The sequence below is a fragment of the Heterodontus francisci genome, chromosome 42 (genome assembly GCF_036365525.1).
Source record: "Heterodontus francisci isolate sHetFra1 chromosome 42, sHetFra1.hap1, whole genome shotgun sequence".
NCBI classification, from domain to species: Eukaryota; Metazoa; Chordata; class Chondrichthyes; order Heterodontiformes; family Heterodontidae; genus Heterodontus; species Heterodontus francisci.
Genome location: NC_090412.1, coordinates 695,464 through 718,608, shown reverse-complemented (window position 1 = coordinate 718,608; position 23,145 = coordinate 695,464). Strand labels below are relative to the sequence as shown.

The 23,145-nt window shown below is 46.9% G+C and overlaps 1 protein-coding gene across 1 annotated transcript in view; it reads right to left on the bottom strand.

Annotated features, from left to right (window-relative positions):
• Positions 1–23,145, bottom strand: part of LOC137355309 (pro-neuregulin-3, membrane-bound isoform-like) — a 629,235-nt gene that overhangs the window by 218,144 nt on the left and 387,946 nt on the right. The window lies entirely within an intron of this gene.

The window sequence follows — 23,145 nt, the reverse complement described above, 5'->3', positions numbered from 1 at the left end:
GGAACTAGTGGTAAGCTTAACAAAATATATAAAAAAGGAAAATAAAAAAAATAATTGAATAAAATAATTAAGTCGTTAATTGAAACACATTAAGGATGGCAGGACAGGTGATGTGTCAGGCCTGCAGCATGTGGGAGCTCCTGGATGCCAGTGTGATCCAGGGCAAACACGTCTGCAGTAAGTGTTTGCGGCTCGAAGAGCTTCGGCTCAGAGTCATTGAACTGGAGTCCGAGCAGCAGACACTGTGACACATCAGGGAGGGGGAAAGTTACCTGAACACTTTGTACCAGGAGGCAGTCACAGCCCTGGTTAGGGTTTTCTGATTTAGTCAGTGGTCAGGGATAGGAGAGTGTGGCTGCAGCTGAAGCAGGTAAGGGGTCCCAGAGGGCAGGAGTGCAGGAGCCTCAGCCTTTGCGATTGTCCAACAGATTTGAGGTTCTTGCAGCTTGTTTGGATGAGAGTGGGGGCTGCAGGGTGGATGAGCAACCTGACCATGGCACCATGGTACAGGAAGCCATTCAAGTGGAGGGAGAAAAAGGGAATGTAGTGGTAGTAGGGGACAGTATAGTTAGGGGGATTGACACTGTTCTCTGCAGCAAAGAGCGGGAGTCCAGAAAGCTGTGTTGCCTGCCCGGTGCCAGGGTTCACGACATCTGCTCAGAGCTGGAGAGGAACTTACAGTGGGAGGGGGAGGATCCAGTCGTCTTGGTCCATGTAGGTACCAACGACATAGTCAGAACAAGGAAAGAGGTTCAACATACTCAGTATGAGGAATGAGGCACTAAATTAAGCAGAATCTCAAAAGGTAATAATCTCTGGATTATTACCTGAGCCAGGTACAAATTGGCATAGGGCAAATAAGATTACAGAAATTAATGCATGGTTCAAAGACTGGTGTGGTAGAAGTGGGTTCCGGGTCGTGGGGCACTGGCACCAGTACTGGGGAAAGTGGTAGCTGTACCGTTGGGACGGTCTACACCTGAACATACAAACATACGAATTAGGAGCAGGAGTAGGTCACTCGGCCCTTCAAGCCTGCTCCACCATTCAATAAGTTCATGGTTGAACTGATTACTCCACATTTCCACCTACCCCCGATACCCTTTCACCCCCTTGCTTATCAAGAATCTATCTACCTCTGCCTTAAAAATATTTTAAGACTCTGCTTCCACCGCCTTTTGAGAAAGAAAATTCCAAAAACTCACAACCCTCTGAGAGAAAATATTTCTCCTCATCTCTGCCTTAAATGGGCAACCCCTTATTTTTAAACAGTGACCGCTAATTCTAGATTCTCCCACAAGGTGAAACATCCTTTCCACATCCACCCTGTCAAGACCCCTCAGGATCTTATATGTTTCAATCAAGTCACCTTTTACTCTTCTAAATTCCAGCAGATACAAGCCTAGCCTGTCCAATCTTTCCTTGTAAGACAGCCCACCCATTCCAGGTATTAGTCTAGTAAACCTTCTCTGTACTGCCTCCAACATATTTACATCCTTCCTTAAATAAGGAGACCAGTACTGTAAACAGTACTCCAGATGTGGTCTCACCAATGCCCTGTATAGCTGAAGCTAAGTGGGGGGGAGGGTGAGTGAGTGTCAGTTTTTCTCAATATAAAACTTCATTGATTTGTTTCAATATTTCGCCGAATTTCTGACCTTTCCTCCCACAAACAACCCGCTTTTTAAAAAAGGGGCCAATCAGCAGTGATTTATTATCATCATCTTGGCCTCTTGTGTCCCCACGAGATTCATCAAGTTAACCACTCGGAGAAACACTGCCCCATGTCAGACTGATGGAGGGGAAAGGGACAGGCTGCACTGCGAACCCAGTGATTCAGACACATTTCAAATGACTTTATTCGTCTTCTGATGAAGAATGGAGAGTGATGTCACTAATACTTATTCCATGGTTTCTCCAAAAGAAAAATTGATCCACTTGACAATGAATGAAAACCTCCTGCTGTGACACAAATGGGCCAAACCCGGGATAACAAGTACCTGTGGTTCCCACATATGATGGTGGGTCTGTACCTGTCAGCCCCAGTGGACCTGCTCAAGATCTCAGCTGACATTATCCTGTATTTCTTGTGCAATTTATCATGTGTTTCCTGCATCATTGACCCTGTGTTTCCTGTGTATTTTATCCTTTGTTTCTTGTGTAATTTATTTTGCAATTTCTGTATAATTTATCATGCATATGTTTCCTGCATAAATTAGCCTGGGATTCTTGTGTAATTTTTCCTGCATTTCCTCCCTAAGCCTCTCCTGTCTCTCCCCTTTTACGATTATCCTTAAAACCTACTTCTTTGATAAAGCTTTTCTCGTGTTATCTGATCTCTCCGTCTGTAGCTCGATGTTAAAAAATATCAAAAATGTTTGCATTGGTATGGCTTGTGAAGAGTCTTGGGAGGTTTTACTACATAAATGTAAGTTGTTGTAATTCTATGGTCACTCTCACTGGTGCACAGAATAACAGTTAGATAAGGTCTTAGTCGCAGGGGAAGGTGGTGACGTAGTGGTATTATCACTGGACTAGCAACCCAGAGACCCAGTGTATTGCTCTGGGGACATGGGTTTGAATCCCACCACAGCAGAAGGTGGAATTTGAATTTAATTAATAAATCTGGAATTAAAAGCTAGTCTAATGATGGCCATGAAACCATCGTCAATTGTTGTAAAAACCCATCTGGTTCACTAATGTCCTTCAGGGAAGGAAATCTGTTGTCCTTACCTGGTTTGGCCTCCATGTGACTCCAGACCCACAGCAATGTGGGTAACTCTTACATGCCCTCTGAAATGGCCTAGCAAGCCACTCAGTTGTACCTAACCGCTACAAAGTCTATAAAAAGGAATGAAACCGGGCGGACCACCCGGCATCAACCTAGGCACCGGAAACGACAACGGCAAACCCAGCCCTGTCGACCCTGCAAAGTCCTCCTTACTAACATCTGGGGGCTTGTGTCAAAGTTGGGAGAGCTGTCCCACAGACTAGTCAAGCAACAGCCTGACATAGTCATACTCACGGAATCATACCTGACAGACAATGTCCCAGACACTGCCATCACCATCCCCGGGTATGTCCTGTCCCACCGGCAGGACAGACCCAGCAGGCGTGGGGGCACAGTGGTATATAGTAGGGAGGGAGTTGCCCTGGGAGTCCTCAACATTGACTCTGGAACCCATGAAGTCTCATGGCATCAGATCAAACACTGACAAGGAAACCTCCTGCTCATTACCACCTACCGCCCTCCCTCAGCTGATGAGTCAGTACTCCTCCATGTTGAACAGCACTTGGAGGAAGCACTGAGGGTGGCAAGGGCACAAAATGTACTCTGGGTGGGTGACTTCAATGTCCATCACCAAGAGTGACTCAGTAGCACCACAACTGGCCGAGTCCTAAAGGACATATCTGCTAGACTGAGCTAAGCAATCCCATAACCAACGGATCAGATCGAAGCTCTGCAGTCCTGCCACATCCAGTCGTGAATGGTGGTGGACAATTAAACAACTAACTGGAGAAGGTGGCTCCACAAATATCCCCATCCTCAATGATGGGGGAGCCCAGCACAACAGTGCGAAAGATAAGGCTGAAGCATTTGCAACAATCTTCATCCAGAAGTGCCGAGTTGATGATCCATCTCGGCCTCCTCCTGAAGTCCCCAGCATCACAGATGCCAGACTTCAGCCAATTTGATTCACTCCGCGTGATATCAAGAAACGACTGAAGGCACTGGATACTGCAAAGGCTATGGGCCATGACAATATTCCGGCAATAGCACTGAAGACCTGTACTCCAGAACTTGCCGCGCCCCTAGCCAAGCTGCTCCAGTACAGCTACAACACTGGCATCTACCCTGCAATGTGGAAAATTGCCCAGGTATGTCCTGTACACAAAAAGCAAGACAAGTCTAACCCGGCCAATTACCGCCCCATCAGCCTACTCTCAATCATCAGTAAAGTGATGGAAGGTGTCATCAACAGTGCCTTCAAGCGGCACTTGCTTCGCAATAATCTGCTCAGTGATGCTCAGTTTGGGTTCTGCCAGAGCCACTCAGCTCCTGACCTCATTACAGCCTTGGTTCAAACATGGACAAAAGAGCTGAACTCCAGAGGTGAGGTGAGAGTGACTGCCCTTGACATCAAGGCAGCATTTGACCGAGTATGGCATCAAGGAGCCCTAGCAAAACTGAGGTCAATGGGAATCAGGGGGAAAACCCTCCGCTGGTTGGAGTCATACCTAGCACAAAGGAAGATGGTTGTGTTGTTGGAGGTCAATCATCTGAGCTCCAGGACATCACTGCAGGAGTTACTCAGGGTAGTGTCCTAGGCCCAACCATCTTCAGCTGCTTCATCAATGACCTTCCTTCAATCATAAGGTCAGAAGTGGGGATGTTCGCTGATGATTGCACAATGTTCAGCACCATTCGTGACACCTCAGATACTGAAGCAGTCCGTGTAGTAATGCAGAAAGACTTGGACAATATCCAGGCTTGGGCTGATAAGTGGCAAGTAACATTCACGCCACACAAGTGCCAAGCAATGACCATCTCCAACAAGAGAGAATCTAACCATCTCCCCTTGACATTCAATGGCATTACGATCGTTGAATCCCCCACTATCAACATCCTAGGGGCTACCATTGACCAGAAACTGAACTGGAGTAGCCATATAAATACCGTGGCTACAAGAGCAGGTCAGAGGCTCGGAATCCTGCGGCGAGTAACTCACCTCCTGACTCCCCAAAGCCTGTCCACCATCTACAAGGCACAAATCAGGAGTGTGATGGAATACTCTCCACTTGCCTGGATGGGTGCAGCTCCAACAACACTCAAGAAGCTCGACACCATCCAGGACAAAGCAGCCCGCTTGATTGGCACCCCATCTACAAACGTTCACTCCCTCCGCCACCGACACACAGTGGCAGCAGTGTGTACCATCTACAAGATGCTCTGCAGCAATGCACCAAGGCTCCTTAGACAGCACCTTCCAAACCAGCGACCTCTACCAACTAGAAGGACAAGGGCAGCAAATACATGGGAACACCACCACCTGCAAGTTCCCCTCCAAGTCACACACCATCCTGACTTGGAACTATATTGCCGTTCCTTCACTGTCGCTGGGTCAAAATCCTGGAACTCCCTTCCTAACAGCACTGTGGGTGTACCTACCCTACATGGACTGCAGCGGTTCAAGAAGGCAGCTCACCGCCACCTTCTCAAGGGCAATTAAGGATGGGCAATAAATGCTGGCCTGGCCAGTGATGCCCACATCTCATGAATGAATAAAAAAAAGTTATCTTCTAAATTCCCATTTGTTAATGGAAGGAAGTTTGATAACCTCCTCCATTCTAAGTGGCACAAGCATTGGGAATTATCAATGTACATTGTTCTGATTACCATCAATCAGCAGGATAATCCGAGATATAAATTCACAATGCTGACCCATAATAAAGCAGTGATTATAGAAAGTGTCAAATAATAAAATCACCCAGGTATAAAGTGATATTGTACTAAATACATCGAGAATAAATCAAGTAATTGAATTGCATCAGGACATTTAAGTGATAGTTGGCGACAGACAGTAACTCAAACCACGCAATTCATATCGAACACACACCATGCGAGAAGACAGGAGTAAAGTGAGAATGTATGCAGATACAATAAACTAATAACTCTGATTAGTGTACATCAATAAATTCTTAATTAATAAAACCATTTTAAATCTGACAGGCAGCTCCGAGTTCGGGCCCCTCCGACAGGGACCCGAGTTCGATTCCGGGTACTACCTGTGTGGAGTTTGCAAGTTCTCCCTGTGTCTGCGTGGGTTTTCTCCGGGTGCTCCGGTTTCCTCCCACAAGCCAAAAGACTTGCAGGTTGATAGGTAAATTGGCCATTATAAATTGTCACTAGTATAGGTAGGTGGTAGGGAAATATATGGACAGGTGGGGATGTTTGGTAGGAATATGGGATTAGTGTAGGATTAGTATACATGGGTGGTTGATGTTCGGCACAGACTCGGTGGGCCGAAGGTCCTGTTTCAGTGCTGTATCTCTAATCTAATGCAAAGATCTCATTTTTGTATCGGGCTTGTATTCAGGAGATTAATTATTCATCTCTTTATGTAACTGTCAGCTGGTTGATCACTTCGAAACCTACATCATGTTCAATAATTTCCATCTTCACTGTCTGTGGTGCATTATGGGTATATCCTGGTAGGACAAAATCACGATTGCAGCAGTCCTCTCAAAGGCAGAGCACCCAGGTGCATTGGCACTAATCAAACAGAGGTAGCTTCGGTGAATCAGACACATCTGCAAGATGGAAGACGGTAGCATACCCAAGGAGCTTCTGTATGGTGAGGTGGCTGGGGCCAGCCAAATAGTGGGGCACCCAAAGCTCTGCTTCAAGGATGCTTGCAAGTGTGACATGAAGGCCCTAAGCATTGACTATTGCACCTGGGAGTCACTAACTGGTGAAAGAGGGAAATGGTGACACATCCTGTGGACTGGTGTGCACTACCACGACAACCAGTGGTTACAGCAACTTGGCAACAGGCGCCAATGTCAAAAATAACAGCTCACAGTCTCACTTGGCGGCTTCGCGTGCAGCAGTTATGGCAGGACCTGCCTCTCAAGGATTGGCCAAGAGAAGACACCCCACCTAAATGGATTGTTTGCTGCATATTCCATCATATTTCATAGATGGAAGGATGACAACAATCTATGTAATTGTTGCTTCTGTAATTATCAAACAGCAGGGTTTGAAATTATGAAGATAATTCTAACTTCTAACTCTAAGTGGCCTACGATATCGGGCTGAATTTTCAGGCTCTGCTAAGGTCAGGAATGGTGGCAGATGGGGCCTGAAAATATGGGCACTGGTCAGTATGCCGGTTTCCTGACCACCTTCCTGGCACTGGCCATTTTTGCCAAGGCGGATTTCAGGCAGGCAGGGCTACCCACCACCATGAGGCGGGTATCCAATTAGACTCATTAAAGAGTCTTGTTAAGGGCACGGAAAGAAGGCCAACTGGGCCTCAGCCTCCAGTTTCCTGACCTGACCTGAGGTGGGAGGTGGGGGGGGCAGTTTAACTGCGTGGAGGCGGGCACTCAGTGGCAGGCTGGGGGTGCCAGTGCTCCAGACAGGCCTACAGGCCCTCTCTGTCTGCATGGGTGTGGGTGCAGCCAAAGGCCTGTAGAGTGGTTACACATTCTCCCCACTCATAGCCTGGCTGGTGTATTTGGTTTTAAAAATGTTGGTGAGAGACCACCTCCATGTTGAAATGCCCTCTCAGTTACTCACCCTCTACTGCACACTGCTGTTCCTCTCAAGCTGGAAGGCCTCTGATTTGCCCTCTAGCTTTAAGAGCCCATCTGCTGCCCTTAGGCCAGGGCCTGTCCATATGCCAATTAAAGGAAGGCCTTAATCCCAAAGAGTAACTGCTTCTCCCCAGGGGCAGGTTCAGGACCTGGAAACAGTCTGGACTCCTGTTTCTCACCCTTGATGAAAATGCAGCCAATTATGTCTAAACAAACTGCAGTGTAACTGCTGCCTTCCGTGTTGTTTCAGTCGCTGTGAGGCAACTATGGAGTGACCTCTCCATGGCGCATGCCTGGGCAAATTTATGGAGGTTGAGAGTTGCCCAGTCATCAAAACCCCCCTCTCGGCCTTTCTGGTGGGGTCCAAAGGAGTGCAGGACACGACGTTTGGCACCAGTATGGCTGCAGGAACTGCCGGAAACATGCCAAAGGTGACACATGACCGCCTACGGGGTTCCGCTCCGGATTTTCTGTTAGGGTTTACTCCCTTAGCCTTGGTCTCTCCCGAGACGCCCACAAGGCAGTGGGGTTGTTGGGGCCCCTACACAGGTGTAGGATGGTGCCGGTGGGAGGAGGGGATGCAAGGGGGAGGGGTAGAGGGAGGGGGTGGGGGGGGGTGCAGGGGAAGGGGGTGCGGGGTGAAGATGGTGCGAGGGGGGGGCGGGCTGGGACGGGGTTGTGAGGGGGTGAGCTGAGAGGGTGGAGCAGGGAAGGGGACGGGGGTGGGGGGGGGTGGAAGGGGGGTAAAGGGGGGGGGAGGGGGGGTGGAATCTGGTGCAGGTAATAAGCCATTTCCTCAGTGCCCACCATCGACGTCCGGAAAGCTCATCCACGTCCTTCGGGAGGTGAAGCATCATTTGGCAGACTTAGAGGTGATTACATTTGCTAAGGGTTTTTTTTTTTGCAGTGGTTTAAATAAAGGCATGCAGCATTGCCGACAGTGCGCTGCAGATGCTCTCCGAGCCATCTCCCGCGGGCGCTTTGAAGTTGCGGCCGGGGGGGCCGTTCGTGGATGTTTTGGGTGTTCGGGGCACCTTTTCACAGGACTTCTCTCGGGTCCCGCAGCTCCTTCTTCACCTCAATGGACTTACCGCATGCCGTGGCTGCAGACACTCTGGACTGTGAAGACAGCAGGATCGGAGATTAAAGTATCGGCAGCTGTGCTCGTCAGTTTCATCCGGATCAATTTCATTGAGAAAACAAAGAGCAGGTGTGGCTGGGGGAGGGCAGTGGGCCCAGGTAACATACACTTGTCTTTGTCGGTGGGAGAGGTCATTGCACCTCACTGGACAGCTACCGCCCGCCTCAAACCGGGCAGCCCCCGGTCAATAAGGTTCTGTCCCGCCACAGTCTGCCTGCTTCAATGGGTGCTTGGAGCTCAGGGTCATTGCCCGAAAGGTGGACTGACACACCGCACCAAACAACATGAAAAAAGGAAAGAAGGTACCAGCCCTTCGCTTTGCAAGCTGGAACGTCAGAACTATGTGTCCTGGCCTGTCGGAAGACCTTACACAAATCAACGATTCTCGGAAGACCGCCATCATTAACAACGAGCTCAGTAGACTCAATGTGGACATTGCAGCACTTCAGGAGACTCGCCTCCCCGCGAGTGGCTCTCTAGCAGAGCAAGACTACACCTTCTTCTGGCAGGGCAGGGATCCTGAAGAACCAAGACAGCATGGAGTGGGCTTCGCCATCAGAAACTCCTTGCTCAGCATGATAGAGCCTCCCTCAAATGGCTCGGAACGCATACTGTCCATCCGACTGCTCACCACCTCTGGTCCAGTACACCTACTCAGCATCTATGCTCCAACACTCTGTTCCGCACCTGAAGCTAAAGACCAGTTCTATGAACAACTCCATAACATCATTAGCAGCATCCCCAACACCGAACACCTATTCCTGCTGGGGGACTTTAATGCCAGGGTTGGGGCCGACCATGACTCATGGCCCTCCTGCCTTGGGCGCTATGGCGTTGGAAGGATGAATGAGAACGGGCAGAGACTGCTTGAGTTGTGTACCTATCATAACCTCTGCATCACCAACTCGTTCTTTCACACTAAACCCTGTCACCAGGTTTCATGGAGGCACCCAAGATCACGTCGTTGGCACCAGCTAGACCTCATTGTCACAAGGCGAGCCGCCTTAAACAGTGTTCAAATCACACGCAGCTTCCACAGTGCGGACTGCGACACCGACCACTCCCTGGTGTGCAGCAAGGTTAGACTCAGACCAAAGAAGTTGCATCATTCCAAGCAGAAGGGCCACCCGCGCATCAACACGAGCAGAATTTCTCACCCACAGCTGTTACAAAAATTTCTAAATTCACTTGTAACAGCCCTTCAAAACACTCCCACAGGGGATGCTGAGACCAAGTGGGCCCACATCAGAGACGCCATCTATGAGTCAGCTTTGACCACCTACGGCAAAAGTGCGAAGAGAAATGCAGACTGGTTTCAATCTCATAATGAAGAGCTGGAACCTGTCATAGCCGCTAAGCGCATTGCACTTTTGAACTACAAGAAAGCCCCCAGCGATTTAACATCCGCAGCACTTAAAGCAGCCAGAAGTACTGCACAAAGAACAGCTAGGCGTTGCGCAAACGACTACTGGCAACACCTATGCAGTCATATTCAGCTGGCCTCAGACACCGGAAACATCAGAGGAATGTATGATGGCATGAAGAGAGCTCTTGGGCCAACCATCAAGAAGATCACCCCCCTCAAATCTAAATCGGGGGACATAATCACTGACCAACGCAAACAGATGGACCGCTGGGTTGAGCACTACCTAGAACTGTACTCCAGGGAGAATGCTGTCACTGAGACTGCCCTCAATGCAGCCCAGCCTCTACCAGTCATGGATGAGCTGGACATACAGCCAACCAAATCGGAACTCAGTGATGCCATTGATTCCCTAGCCAGCGGAAAAGCCCCTGGGAAGGACAGCATTACCCCTGAAATAATCAAGAGTGCCAAGCCTGCTATACTCTCAGCACTACATGAACTGCTATGCCTGTGCTGGGACGAGGGAGCAGTACCCCAGGACATGCGCGATGCCAACATCATCACCCTCTATAAAAACAAAGGTGACCGCGGTGACTGCAACAACTACCGTGGAATCTCCCTGCTCAGCATAGTGGGGAAAGTCTTTGCTCGAGTCGCTCTGAACAGGCTCCAGAAGCTGGCCGAGCGCGTCTACCCTGAGGCACAGTGTGGCTTTCGTGCAGAGAGATCGACTATTGACATGCTGTTCTCCCTTCGTCAGATACAGGAGAAATGCCGTGAACAACAGATGCCCCTCTACATTGCTTTCATTGATCTCACCAAAGCCTTTGACCTCGTCAGCAGACGTGGTCTCTTCAGACTACTAGAAAAGATCGGATGTCCACCAAAGCTACTAAGTATCATCACCTCATTCCATGACAATATGAAAGGCACAATTCAACATGGTGGCTCCTCATCAGAGCCCTTTCCTATCCTGAGTGGTGTGAAACAGGGCTGTGTTCTCGCACCCACACTTTTTGGGATTTTCTTCTCCCTGCTGCTTTCACATGCGTTCAAATCCTCTGAAGAAGGAATTTTCCTCCACACAAGATCAGGGGGCAGGTTGTTCAACCTTGCCCGTCTAAGAGCGAAGTCCAAAGTACGGAAAGTCCTCATCAGAGAACTCCTCTTTGCTGACGATGCTGCTTTAACATCTCACACTGAAGAATGCCTGCAGAGTCTCATCGACAGGTTTGCGTCTGCCTGCAATGAATTTGGCCTAACCATCAGCCTCAAGAAAACGAACATCATGGGGCAGGATGTCAGAAATGCTCCATCCATCAATATTGGCGACCACGCTCTGGAAGTGGTTCAAGAGTTCACCTACCTAGGCTCAACTATCACCAGTAACCTGTCTCTAGATGCAGAAATCAACAAGCGCATGGGTAAGGCTTCCACTGCTATGTTCAGACTGGCCAAGAGAGTGTGGGAAAATGGCGCACTGACACGGAACACAAAAGTCCGAGTGTATCAGGCCTGTGTCCTCAGTACCTTGCTCTACGGCAGCGAGGCCTGGACAACGTATGCCAGCCAAGAGCGACGTCTCAATTCATTCCATCTTCGCTGCCTTCGGAGAATACTTGGCATCAGGTGGCAGGACTATATCTCCAACACAGAAGTCCTTGAAGCGGCCAACATCCCCAGCTTATACACACTACTGAGTCAGCGGCGCTTGAGATGGCTTGGCCATGTGAGCCGCATGGAAGATGGCAGGATCCCCAAAGACACATTGTACAGCGAGCTCGCCACTGGTATCAGACCCACCGGCCGTCCATGTCTCCGTTATAAAGACGTCTGCAAACGCGACATGAAATCGTGTGACATTGATCACAAGTCGTGGGAGTCAGTTGCCAGCATTCGCCAGAGCTGGCGGGCAGCCATAAAGACAGGGCTAAATTGTGGCGAGTCGAAGAGACTTAGTAGTTGGCAGGAAAAAAGACAGAGGCGCAAGGGGAGAGCCAACTGTGCAACAGCACCAACAAACAAATTTCTCTGCAGCACCTGTGGAAGAGCCTGTCACTCCAGAATTGGCCTTTATAGCCACTCCAGGCGCTGCTTCACAAACCACTGACCACCTCCAGGCGCGTATCCATTGTCTCTCGAGATAAGGAGGCCCAAAAGAAAAGAAAACTGCAGTGTAAAAGTCAGAGGGTCTCAATGTCTGAAAACCACTCTAGCTTCTCCTGGTCAGAAGCTGCAATTTACATCTGATAAATTACTAACTTTTCAAAGTGAATTCCTCATTAGGAATCGCAGCTAGTTATTCAAAGAGTGATACTTGGATCACATTTGCGGAAAAAAACTCAACTGTATGCTGATACTGGTGATATAAGAAGTTTCTGTGAAGCACTAAAATCTGTCTATTGACCAGCATAACATACCCAAAACCCCCTGAGGATCGCTGATGACAAGACCCTATAGCCTGACAAGGAGTCGGTCCTGGATCGCTGGTCGGAGCATTTTGAAACTCTCTTCAGCACCAAGACCATAATGCATGATGCTGCCATCAATCACATCCAACAACAGCCTGTCAAAGAAGAACTGGATGAAAGCCCAACTCTGGAGGAAACTGTGACCGCCATCAACCAGATGAGAACAACAAAGCCCCCGGAGCCGAAGGAATTCCACCCGAAGCCTTGAAGCATGGTGGCCCTGCCCTATACACCAAGCTCCAAGAGTTTTTCATGGACTGCTGGGAACAGGGCAGGATTCCACGGGATCTTCGTGATGCCATTATCATCGTCTTGTACAAAAACAAAGGAGAAAAATCAGACTGCTCCAACTACCGTGGGATCAGCCTCCTTTCTATTGTTGGGAAGATCCTGGCTAGAATACTTCTGAACAGGCTTGTGCCTACCATTGCAGAAGAAAACCTCCCAGAGAGCCAGTGTGGTTTCAGAGCAAACAGAGGCATCACAGACATTGTAGTTGCACTCAGACAATTACAAGAAAAGTGTTGTGAGCAAAACAAAGGCCTGTACGTCACTTTCGGAGACCTCACCAAGGCATTCAACACTGTGAGCAGAGATGGACTTTGGAAAATCCTTGTAAAACCTGGATGCCAACCCAGGTTCCTGGCCATGGTGAAGCAGTTTCATGAAAATCAGTACGGACAAGTCAAGCAAAACAGCGATCTCTCGAGTCCCTTCCGTATCTCCAATGGCGTGAAACAGGGATATGTGCTGGCCCCGACCCTATTCATCATCTTTTTCAGCAAGATGCTGCAGCAAGTAACGGAGGGAGTTTACCTGTACGCTTCCAGACTGAGGGAGGCCTTTTCAACTTCAGGTGTCTTCAGACTCACACAAAGACACAAAAAAAAAACTCATCCGTGAACTTCTTTTCTCCGATGACTGTGCTCTCCTGGCCCACAGTCAGTCAGACCTGCAACGTAAAACAACACATTTTTCTGAGGCGGCACAACTCTTCGAACTAAAAACCAGTTAAAAGAAAACTGAAGTCCTGCATCAGCCTGCACCCCAAGAATAATGTGGACCAACTCAGCATGGTCATTGAGGGAACTGAGCTGAATGCCGTCAAGCAATTTACTTATTTGGGGAGCGTCATCTCGTTTGATAAAACCATAGACAAGGAAGTGGACAATCGGCAGACTAAACAAATGCATGTGGAGCAACCACAGCCTCAGAGCACAACCAAACTCCAAGTGTACAAAGCTGTAATCCTCACCACTCTTCTGAATGGCGCCGAGTCTTGGGTCCTATACCGCCATCCTGTACACCTTCTAGAGCGCTTTCATCAGCGCTGCCTCTGCAGCATCCTCAAGATCCACTGGCAGGACCGCATCACAAACATTGACGTCCTGGAAACAGCCAACATCACCAGCATCGAGGTCATCCTCCTGCAAAGCCAACTGTGTTGGGCGGGCCACATTGTCCGGATGGACGACAGTCGCCTGCCCAAGATCATGTTGTGTGGAGAGCTGACCACGGGTAAAAGGAACAGAGGGGCCCCATGCAAACATTTCAAGGACTCCCTGAAGAAGTCGCTCTCTGTGTGTCACATCGACCATCGCCAGTGGGAAGCGCAGGCCATAGATCATGATGCCTGGAGATACAACATCAGGAGGTCCACAGACTCCTTTGAGAATGAACGAAGAACCAGCATGAAAGAGAAAAGTAGATCCAATTCTCCCCAGTAGCAACTGCATCTTCGCTTGTACTCACTGTGGGAGAATCTGCCAGTCAGGGATAGGCCTGACCAGCCACCAGTGAGCCTGCAACCAATGAGTACAACCTTCCCAAAATTTTCTCCCGTGAAGAAATGCCAAGAGGGGGGACTTACTTGGATCAGTTAATTTATAGATCCATCTGAGAATCTGCAAACCCATTCTCCATGATCTCGACAAGTTGTTACTGAGACTCAGTTCTTTCACTAAATATGTTTAGAAGACATTATTGGTAGGTTGTCATCCTTCCATCTATGAAATATGATGGAATATGCAGCAAACAATCCATTTAGGTGGGGTGTCTTCTCTTGGCCAATCCTTGAGAGGCAGGTCCTGCCATAACTGCTGCACGCGAAGCCGCCAAGTGAGACTGTGAGCTGTTATTTTTGACATTGGCGCCTGTTGCCAAGTTGCTGTAACCACTGGTTGTCGTGGTAGTGCACACCAGTCCACAGGATGTGTCACCATTTCCCTCTTTCACCAGTTAGTGACTCCCAGGTGCAATAGTCAATGCTTAGGGCCTTCATGTCACACTTGCAAGCATCCTTGAAGCAGAGCTTTGGGTGCCCCACTATTTGGCTGGCCCCAGCCACCTCACCATACAGAAGCTCCTTGGGTATGCTACCGTCTTCCATCTTGCAGATGTGTCTGATTCACCGAAGCTGCCTCTATTTGACCACATGACCCATCGAGCCTGCTCCGCCATTCAATACGATCATGGCTGATCCTAGGATTCAACTCCAGATTCCCGCCCGTTCCCCATATCCCTTGATTCCCTGAGAGACCAAAAATCTATCTATCCCAGTCTTAAATATATTCAGTGATGGAGCATCCACAACCCTCTGGGGTAGAGAATTCCAAAGAGTCACAAGTGAAGAAATTTCTCCTCATCTCAGTCCTAAATGATCAGCCCCTTACCCTGAGACGGTGTCTTCGTGTTTTAGATTCCCCAACCAACGGAAACAATCTCTCAGTGTCTACCCTGTCCAGCCCGTTTAGTGGCAGGGGCGGAAGTGGGGGCGAGGGTAGGGGGCAGAGGCAAGGGTAGAGCTGAGGGCGAGGGTGAGGTCGGGGTGGCACGGAAAGGCTGAGGCTGGGCACCCCCCACCTTTTGAGCTCAGTGCTGGGAGCCCGGCCGCTGCAAGTCGACTCCTTCCATATCTACAGGGAAGGCGAAGGTGAGGAGCATGGAGATGATGATACCAAACAGAGTGAGACTTTGTAATGACTTACAAAACATCTTGAAACATTCCAGGGTGGAGAATCACAGGCTGCTCTTATTTACAGCTGAAAGGTTCCCTTTTCAGGTTAACTCAGTAATTTGTCTGAATGATTCTTGTTACTGGGGCAACAAGCTGCCCTGCAATCAATCATGTATTTATCAGTGACATCTTGTAAACATTCACATTAAAAGAATGAACTTGCATTTACAAGGTGTTTTCACAGCCCCAGGACGTCCCAAGGTTGCTTCACACTCAGTGCATGTTTTTCTTTGCAGTGTAGTTCCTGTACTGAAACACAGCAGCCAAATTGTACACAAGCATTCTCTTGTTTAAGATGACTTTTAACTCATGTTCTTCACTTCTAGCTTCTAAATCACACTCATTAACTCTTAGACATCATTGTGCATTTGTACATGATAATGTAAAGCAGAAATGACCACCAAACAGTCCTTGTGAAGACAAAGACTCATCTGTGCAGTCACGTTATCCTCCATTGTTGTGTAGTAACACCACCAATGCACAGTGACAGCAGTGTGTACCATTTACAAGATGCACTACAGCAATGCACCAAGGCTCCTTAGACAGCACCTTCTAAACCCGCGACCTCTACCAACTAGAAGGACAAGGGCAGTAAATACATGGGAACACCACTACCTGCAAGTTCCCCTCCAATTCACACACCATCCTGACTTGGAACTATATCACGGTTCCTTCAGTCACTGGGTCAAAATCCTGGAACTCCCTTCCTAACAGCACTGTGGGTATACCTACCCCAAATGGACTGCAGCGGTTCAAGAAGGCAGCTCACCACCACCTTCTCAATTAGGGATAGGCAACAAATGCTGGCCTGGTCAAGAATCCCAAGAATTAATAAAAAGACCACATTTGTTTAATTTATCTCTTGGCTTTAGTTAGTAATTATCCAATGCCCACACTGTCTGTGACAAAATGTTCTTCTTTTAGATATTCAAAAATAATTTGTTCAAACTCATTGTTGCAAAAACCAATTTGTATCTTCAATATTTGCACTGCTAGAACAGCATTTAAGATGTTAACAGGCAAAGTTTCTGAAAGATTTTCTCAACAGGAGTCCATTCCCTTAGTTCCTCCAGTTTGGTAGCAGGACTTTCAACAAGAGATGGCTATTGGAATCCTCAGCCACTGATTATTAGAGGTATTAACTGATTGAATGTGATGGCTTTGGACTGATTTAACCACAAACACCTTTGTAATTGTCAAAGATTGATCCAATATTGCTGAATGGCTGTTTATTTAATATAATAATGAGATACAGTTGTCAACTGCTCCAGTTTCAACTGGTTGTTGTGAGTGGTCCCACTCCCTGGTACAGCACAAGGAATCTGTTTCCTGGGCAACACATTGGATTAATAACTGTCTCATTAATTGGCTGTGATCCTGTCCAATCAAGGATTGGCTTGGGCCACACGTAATTCACCAGATTGTTGACAGTTAGTGTTTGAATTGTGTTGCCTTTAGCCAAAGGCTATAAGGTCAGAATAGATGAAGTAAACTTAGAACAATAGCCTGATCTATATGGAAAGATGTGTTTATATTTAGAGAGCAAGCAAATACAATGGGACAGTGACATTATGGTCATGCTACTGGACTAGCAATTCAGAGGCCTAGACTAATGATTTAAACATGAGTTCAAATCCCACCATGGCAGCTGGGGAATTTAAATTCAATTAATTAAATTGTATAACTAGGATTGTAGATGAAGCTTTAAACTAAATAGTTGGGGGGTGGGGGGGAGGATTCAATTGAAGGGAAGTTTAAAAAGTAACGAGAGAGCAGAGGTGTAGGGTAGTGAAGGGGCAAACATTAATAGAGTGTGACAGGAAGGGACAGAGAATACAAGCATAAGAGTACAGCAGAAAATAGAACCAGAGTAGGTAAAAATGGTAAAAAGTCAAAGCTTGAGGCTCTTTATCTGAATACACGTAGCATTTGTAACAAGATAGATGAGCTGACGGCACAAATAGAAATAAATTAATATGATTTGATAGCTATCACAGAGACAGGGTTGCAGGATGACCAGGACTGGAAACTCAATGTTCAAGGATATTCAACGTTCCGGAAGAATAGGCAGAAAGGAAAAGGAGGTGGGGTAGCTTTGCTATTAAAGGAAGGGATCAGTGCAGTTGTGAGTAATGATATAGGTGTAATAGATTGTGATGTAGAATCAGTTTGGGTGGAAATAAGGAATAGCAAGGGAAAGAAATCACGGGTGGGAGTGGTCTATAGGCCCCCGAAGAGTTGCCTCTCTGTAGGACAAAGTATTAATCAGGAAATATTGGAGGCATGTAAGAAGGGCACTGCAATTATCATGGGTGATTTTAATCTACATATAGACTGGACAAATCAAATTGGAAAGGGTAACGTGGAAGACGAAGACTTAGAGTGCATCAGGGATTGTTTCTTAGAACAATACGTTGCAGAACCTTCCTGGGAACAGGCTATTTTAGACTTGGTAATGAGGTAGGATTAATAAGAGATCTCGTAGTTAAGGATCCTCTGGGGGAAGCGATCACAACATGGTGGAATTTCAAATTCAGTTTGAGGGTGAGCAACGCGGGTCTCAAACCAGTGTATTCAACCTAAACAAGGGCAATTAGAGAGGTATGAAGAAAGAGTTGTCTAAAGCGGGCTGGGAAAATAGACTACAGGGGAAGTCAGTAGAGGAGCAGTGGCAGACTTTTAAGCAGATATTTCATAATACTCAGCAAACATTTATTCCGGTCAGAAGGAAGGACTCGATGAGAACGATGAACCACCCGTGGATAACAAAGTAAGTTAAGGAGAGTATCAAATCAAAAACAAAGGCGTACAATGTGGTGAAAGCTAGTGGTAGGCCAGAGGATTGGGAATTTTTTAGAAACCAGCAGCGGCTGACGAAAAAACTAATAAAGAGGTAGAAAATTGATTGAGAATGAATTAGCAAGAAATATAAAAACAAACAGCAAGAGCTTCCACGGGTATATAAAAAGGAAGAGAGTAGCTGAAGTGTGGGACCCTTAGAGGATGAGACTGGATAATTAATAACAGGGAACTGGGAAATGGCAGATAATTTAAAACAATTATTTGCATTGGTCTTCACGGTGGAGGACACTTTAAACATCCCAACAAGCATAGATGAGCAAGGTGTAAATGGGAGGGAGGACCTTGTAACAATCTCTATCACGAGGGAAAAGGTGCTGGACAAACTGATGGGACTAAAGGCAGACAAGTCGCGGACCTGATGGACTGCATCCAAGGGTTTTAAAAGAAGTGGCTGCAGAGATAGTGGAGGCATTGGTCATAATATACCAAAACTCACTGGATTCCGGTAGGGTACCAGTGGATTGGAAAATCGCTAATGTGACACCCCTGTTCAAGAAAGGAAGGAGGCAGAAAGCAGGAAACTACAGACCAGTTAGCTTAACATCAGTCATTGTGAAAATGCTAGAATCCATTATTAAGGAAGAAATAGACGGACATTTAGAAAAACATAATGCAGTCAAACAGAGTCAACATGGTTTTATGAAAGGGAAATCATGTTTGACAAATTTGTTCGAGTTCTTTGAGGATATAACAAGCAGAGTGGATAAAGGGGTACTGGTAGATGTAGCGTATTTGGATTTTCAGAAGGCATTCGATAAGGTGCCACATAAAAGGCTATTACACAAAATAAGAGCTCAGGGTATTGGGGGTAACGTGTTGGCATGGATTGAGGATTGGCTAACACACAGAAGGCAGAGAGTCAGGATCAATGGGTCTTTTTCAGGTTGGAAAGCCGTAGCTAGTGGGGTGCCACAAGGATCGGTCCTGGGGCCTCAACTATTTACTATCTATATTAATGACTTAGAGGAAGGGACAGAGCATAGAGTATCCAAATTTGCTGACAATACAAAAATAGGTGGGAAGGCATGTTGTGATGAGGACACAAAGAATCTGCAAAGGGATATAGATAGGTTAAGTGAGTGGGCAAAAACTTGGCAGATGGAGTTCAATGTGGGAAAGTGTGAGGTCATCCACTTTGGTAGGAAGAATAAAAAGGCAAGTTATTATTTAGATGGAGAAAGACTACAAAATACTGCAGTACAGAGGGATCTGGGTGTTCTTGTACATGAAACACTAAAGGTTAGCAAGCAGGTGCAGCAAGTAATTAGGAAAGCAAATGGAATTTTGGCCTTTATTGCTAGGGAGTTAGAGTTTAAAAATAGGGAAGTCTTGTTACAACTATACAGGGTGTTGGTGAGGTCACACCTGGAGTACTGCGTGCAGTTTTGGTCCCTGTATTTAAGGAAGGATATACTAGCATTGGAGGCAGTTCAGAAAAGGTTCACTAGGCTGATTCCTGGGATGAAGGGGTTGTCTTATCAAGAACAGCTAAACAGGTTAGGCCTTTATTCATTGGAGTTTAGAAGAATGAGAGGTGATTTTATTGAAACATATAAGATTTTAAGTGGGCTTGACAGGGTAGATGTTGAGAAGATGTTTCCGCTAGTGGGGGAATCTCGAACTGGGGGACATAATTACAGAATAAGGGGGCACACATTTAAAACTGAGATGCGAAGGAATTTCTTTTCTCAGAGGGTGGTGAATCTCTGAAATTCTCTGCCTCAGAGAGTTGTGGAGGCAAGGTCACTAAATGTTTTCAAGGAGGAGGTAGATAGATTTTTGAAATCTCAGGGAGTTGAGGGTTAGGTGGAGCAGGCCCAAAAGAGGAGTTGAGGCCTGGGACAGATCAGCCATGATCTTATTGAATGGCGGGGCAGACCTGAGGGCTGAATGGCCTACTCCTGCTCCTATTTCTTATGTTCTTAAATAAAATATGATTGGACAGCACTTACTGAACAATCCTGAGTGTGCTAAGAACTACACTAACAACTAATTTAAGATCATCGGTCGGACTTGCAATTGGCTCACTCATGCTTGCTGGAAGCTACATTTATTGATATACAGGGACCTGTCCTCTGCAGGCAAAAAGAACATGTCCAGGCGCCTTTTGTGAATTAAACAAAAGCATGGAGGCAATAGTTCCCTGCTGTATTCCTCATGGTAACGCCTCGACCAATCTGAGTTGACTTGCCAACTAATCATCACTGTTTTCTCATGCAGTATAAATTGTTGCTTCCTTTGAAATTTCGCATTCTTATGTCTGTCCTGATGAGTGCAAGACAAAAAGCTTTGACAGCATGTCTCCTTTGGCAGCGATAAAAAGCTAGCCTTAGTGATACAGGTCATGTAACTACTGGATTGTTATTAAAAACCCATCTGGTCATTCATGTCCTCCAGCAAAGGAAATCTACTGGTCTGACTCATAGGTGCCTCAGAACCTCAGACTCTGAACTGCCCTCTGAAATGGCCCAGCAAGTCACTCCATTGTATTCAAAAAGGTGATTCACCAACACCTCCACAAGAGCAATAAATGTTGGCTTTGCTGGTGACACCCATCCTGGGAAAAAATAAAAAAGTGACTTATTTATTACCTTCCTGTTTGCAGGAGGATAGATTAATGGGCATTTCATTCCTTAACAATATTCATTGTTCATTCATTTTTTTGTAAATAAGACAATTTGTTGGTCCAAGCCTAAGATTCAGTCAAGTGAGTGTGACTTGTGTGAGTGTGCAATGTGAATGTGCAGTGTGAGTGACTCTCTGACAATGCAGCACTCCCTCAGTACTGACCCTCTGACAGTGCAGAATCACAGAATAATACAGTGCAGAAGAGGCCCTTCGGCCCATCGAGTCTGCACCAATGCATTAAAGACACCTGACCTGTCTACCTAATCCCATTTGCCAGCACTTGGCCCATAGCCTTGAATGCTATGACGTGCCAAGTGCTCATCCAAGTACTTTTTGAAGGATGTGAGGCAACCCACCTCTACCACCCTCCCAGGCAGGGCATTCCAGACCGTCACCACCCTCTGGGTAAAAAAGTTCTTCCTCAAATCCCCCTTAAACCTCCTGCCCCTCACCTTAAACTTGTGACACCTCGTAACTGACCCTTCAACTAAGGGGAACAGCTGCTCCCTATCCACCCTGTCCATGCCCCTCATAATCTTGTACACCTTGATCAGGTCACCCCTCAGGTCAACCCAAGCCTATCCAACCTCTCTTCATAGCTTAAATGTTCCATCCCAGGCAACATCCTGGTGAATCGCCTCTGCACCCCCTCCAATGCAATCACATCCTTCCTATAATGTGGCGACCAGAATTGCACACAGTACTCCAGCTGTGGCCTTACCAAAGTTCTGTACAACTCCAACATGACCTCCCTGCTTTTGTAATCTATGCCTCGATTGATAAAGGTAAGTGTCCCATATGCCTTTTTCACCACCCTATTAACCTGCCCTTCTGCCTTCAGAGATCTATGGACAAACATGCCAAGGTCCCTTTGTTCCTCAGAACTTCCCAGTGTCAGGCCATTCATTGAATACTTCCATGTCACATTACTCCTTCCAAAGTGTATCACCTCACACTTTTCAGCGTTAAATTCCATCTGCCGCTTTTCTGCCCATTTGACCATCCCGTCTATATCTTCCTGTAACCCAAGACACTCAAACTCACTGTTAACCACTCGGCCAATCTTTGTGTCATCCGCGAACTTACTGATCCTACCCCCCACATAGTCATCTATGTCGTTTATATAAATGACAAACAATAGGGGACCCAGCACAGATTCCTGTGGTACGCCACCGGACACTGGCTTCCAGTCACTAAAACAGCCGTCTGTCATCACTCTCTGTCTCCTACAGCTAAGCTAATTTTGAATCCACCTTATCAAGTTACCTTGTATCCCATGTGCATTTGCTTTCTTGATAAGTCTCCCATGTGGGACCTTGTCAAAGGCTTTGCTGAAATCCATGTAAACTACATCAACTGCACTACCCTCATCTACACACCTGGTCACATGCTCAAAAAATTCAATCAAATCTGTTAGGCATGACCTCCCTCTGACAAAACCATGCTGACTATTCCTCAACAAATTTTGCCTCTCCAAGTGGAGATAGATACTCTCCTTCAGAATTTTCTCCAATAGTTTCCCTACCACTGACGTGAGACTCACTGGTCTGTAGTTCCCTGGCTTATCTCTACAACCTTTCTTAAATAGTGGGACCACATTAGCTGTTCTCCAGTCCTCTGGCACCTCCCCCGTGGCCAGAGAGGAATTAAAAATTTGGGTCAGAGCCCCTGCAATCTCCACCCTCGCCTCCCACAGCATCCTGGGACACAAATCGTCCGGACCTGGAGATTTGTCCACTTTTAAGCCTTCCAAAACCTCCAATACTTTGTCACTCCCTATGACAATTTGCTCAAGAACCTCACAGTCTCTCTCTCTAAGTTCCATATCTACATCCTATTTCTCTTGGGTGAAGACAGATGTGAAGTATTCGTTCAACACCCTACCAATGTTCCTTGGTTCCACCCACAAATTTTCCCCTGGGTCCCTAATGGGTCCTACTCTTTCCCTGGTTATCCTCTTCCCATTGATATACTTATAGAATATCTTGGGATTTTCCCTACTTTTACCAGCCAGAGCTTTCTCATATCCCCTCTTTGCTCTCCGAATTGCTTTCTTGAGCTCCATCCTACACTTTCTGTACTCCACTAATGCTTCCATTGATTTGCTCTCCTTGTATTTGCTAAAGGCCTCTCTTTTCCTTCTCATCGCACCCTGAATGTTTCTGGTCATCCATGGTTCTCTGGTCTTGTTGCTCCTACCTATTACCCTGGAGGGAACATGTTGGGCCTGTGCCCTCCCCATTTCCTTTTTGAATGCCCCCCACTGCTCTTCTGTAGATTTCCCGACAAGTAACTCTTTCCAGTCTACCTTGGCCAGATCCTGCCTTATTTTACTAAAATT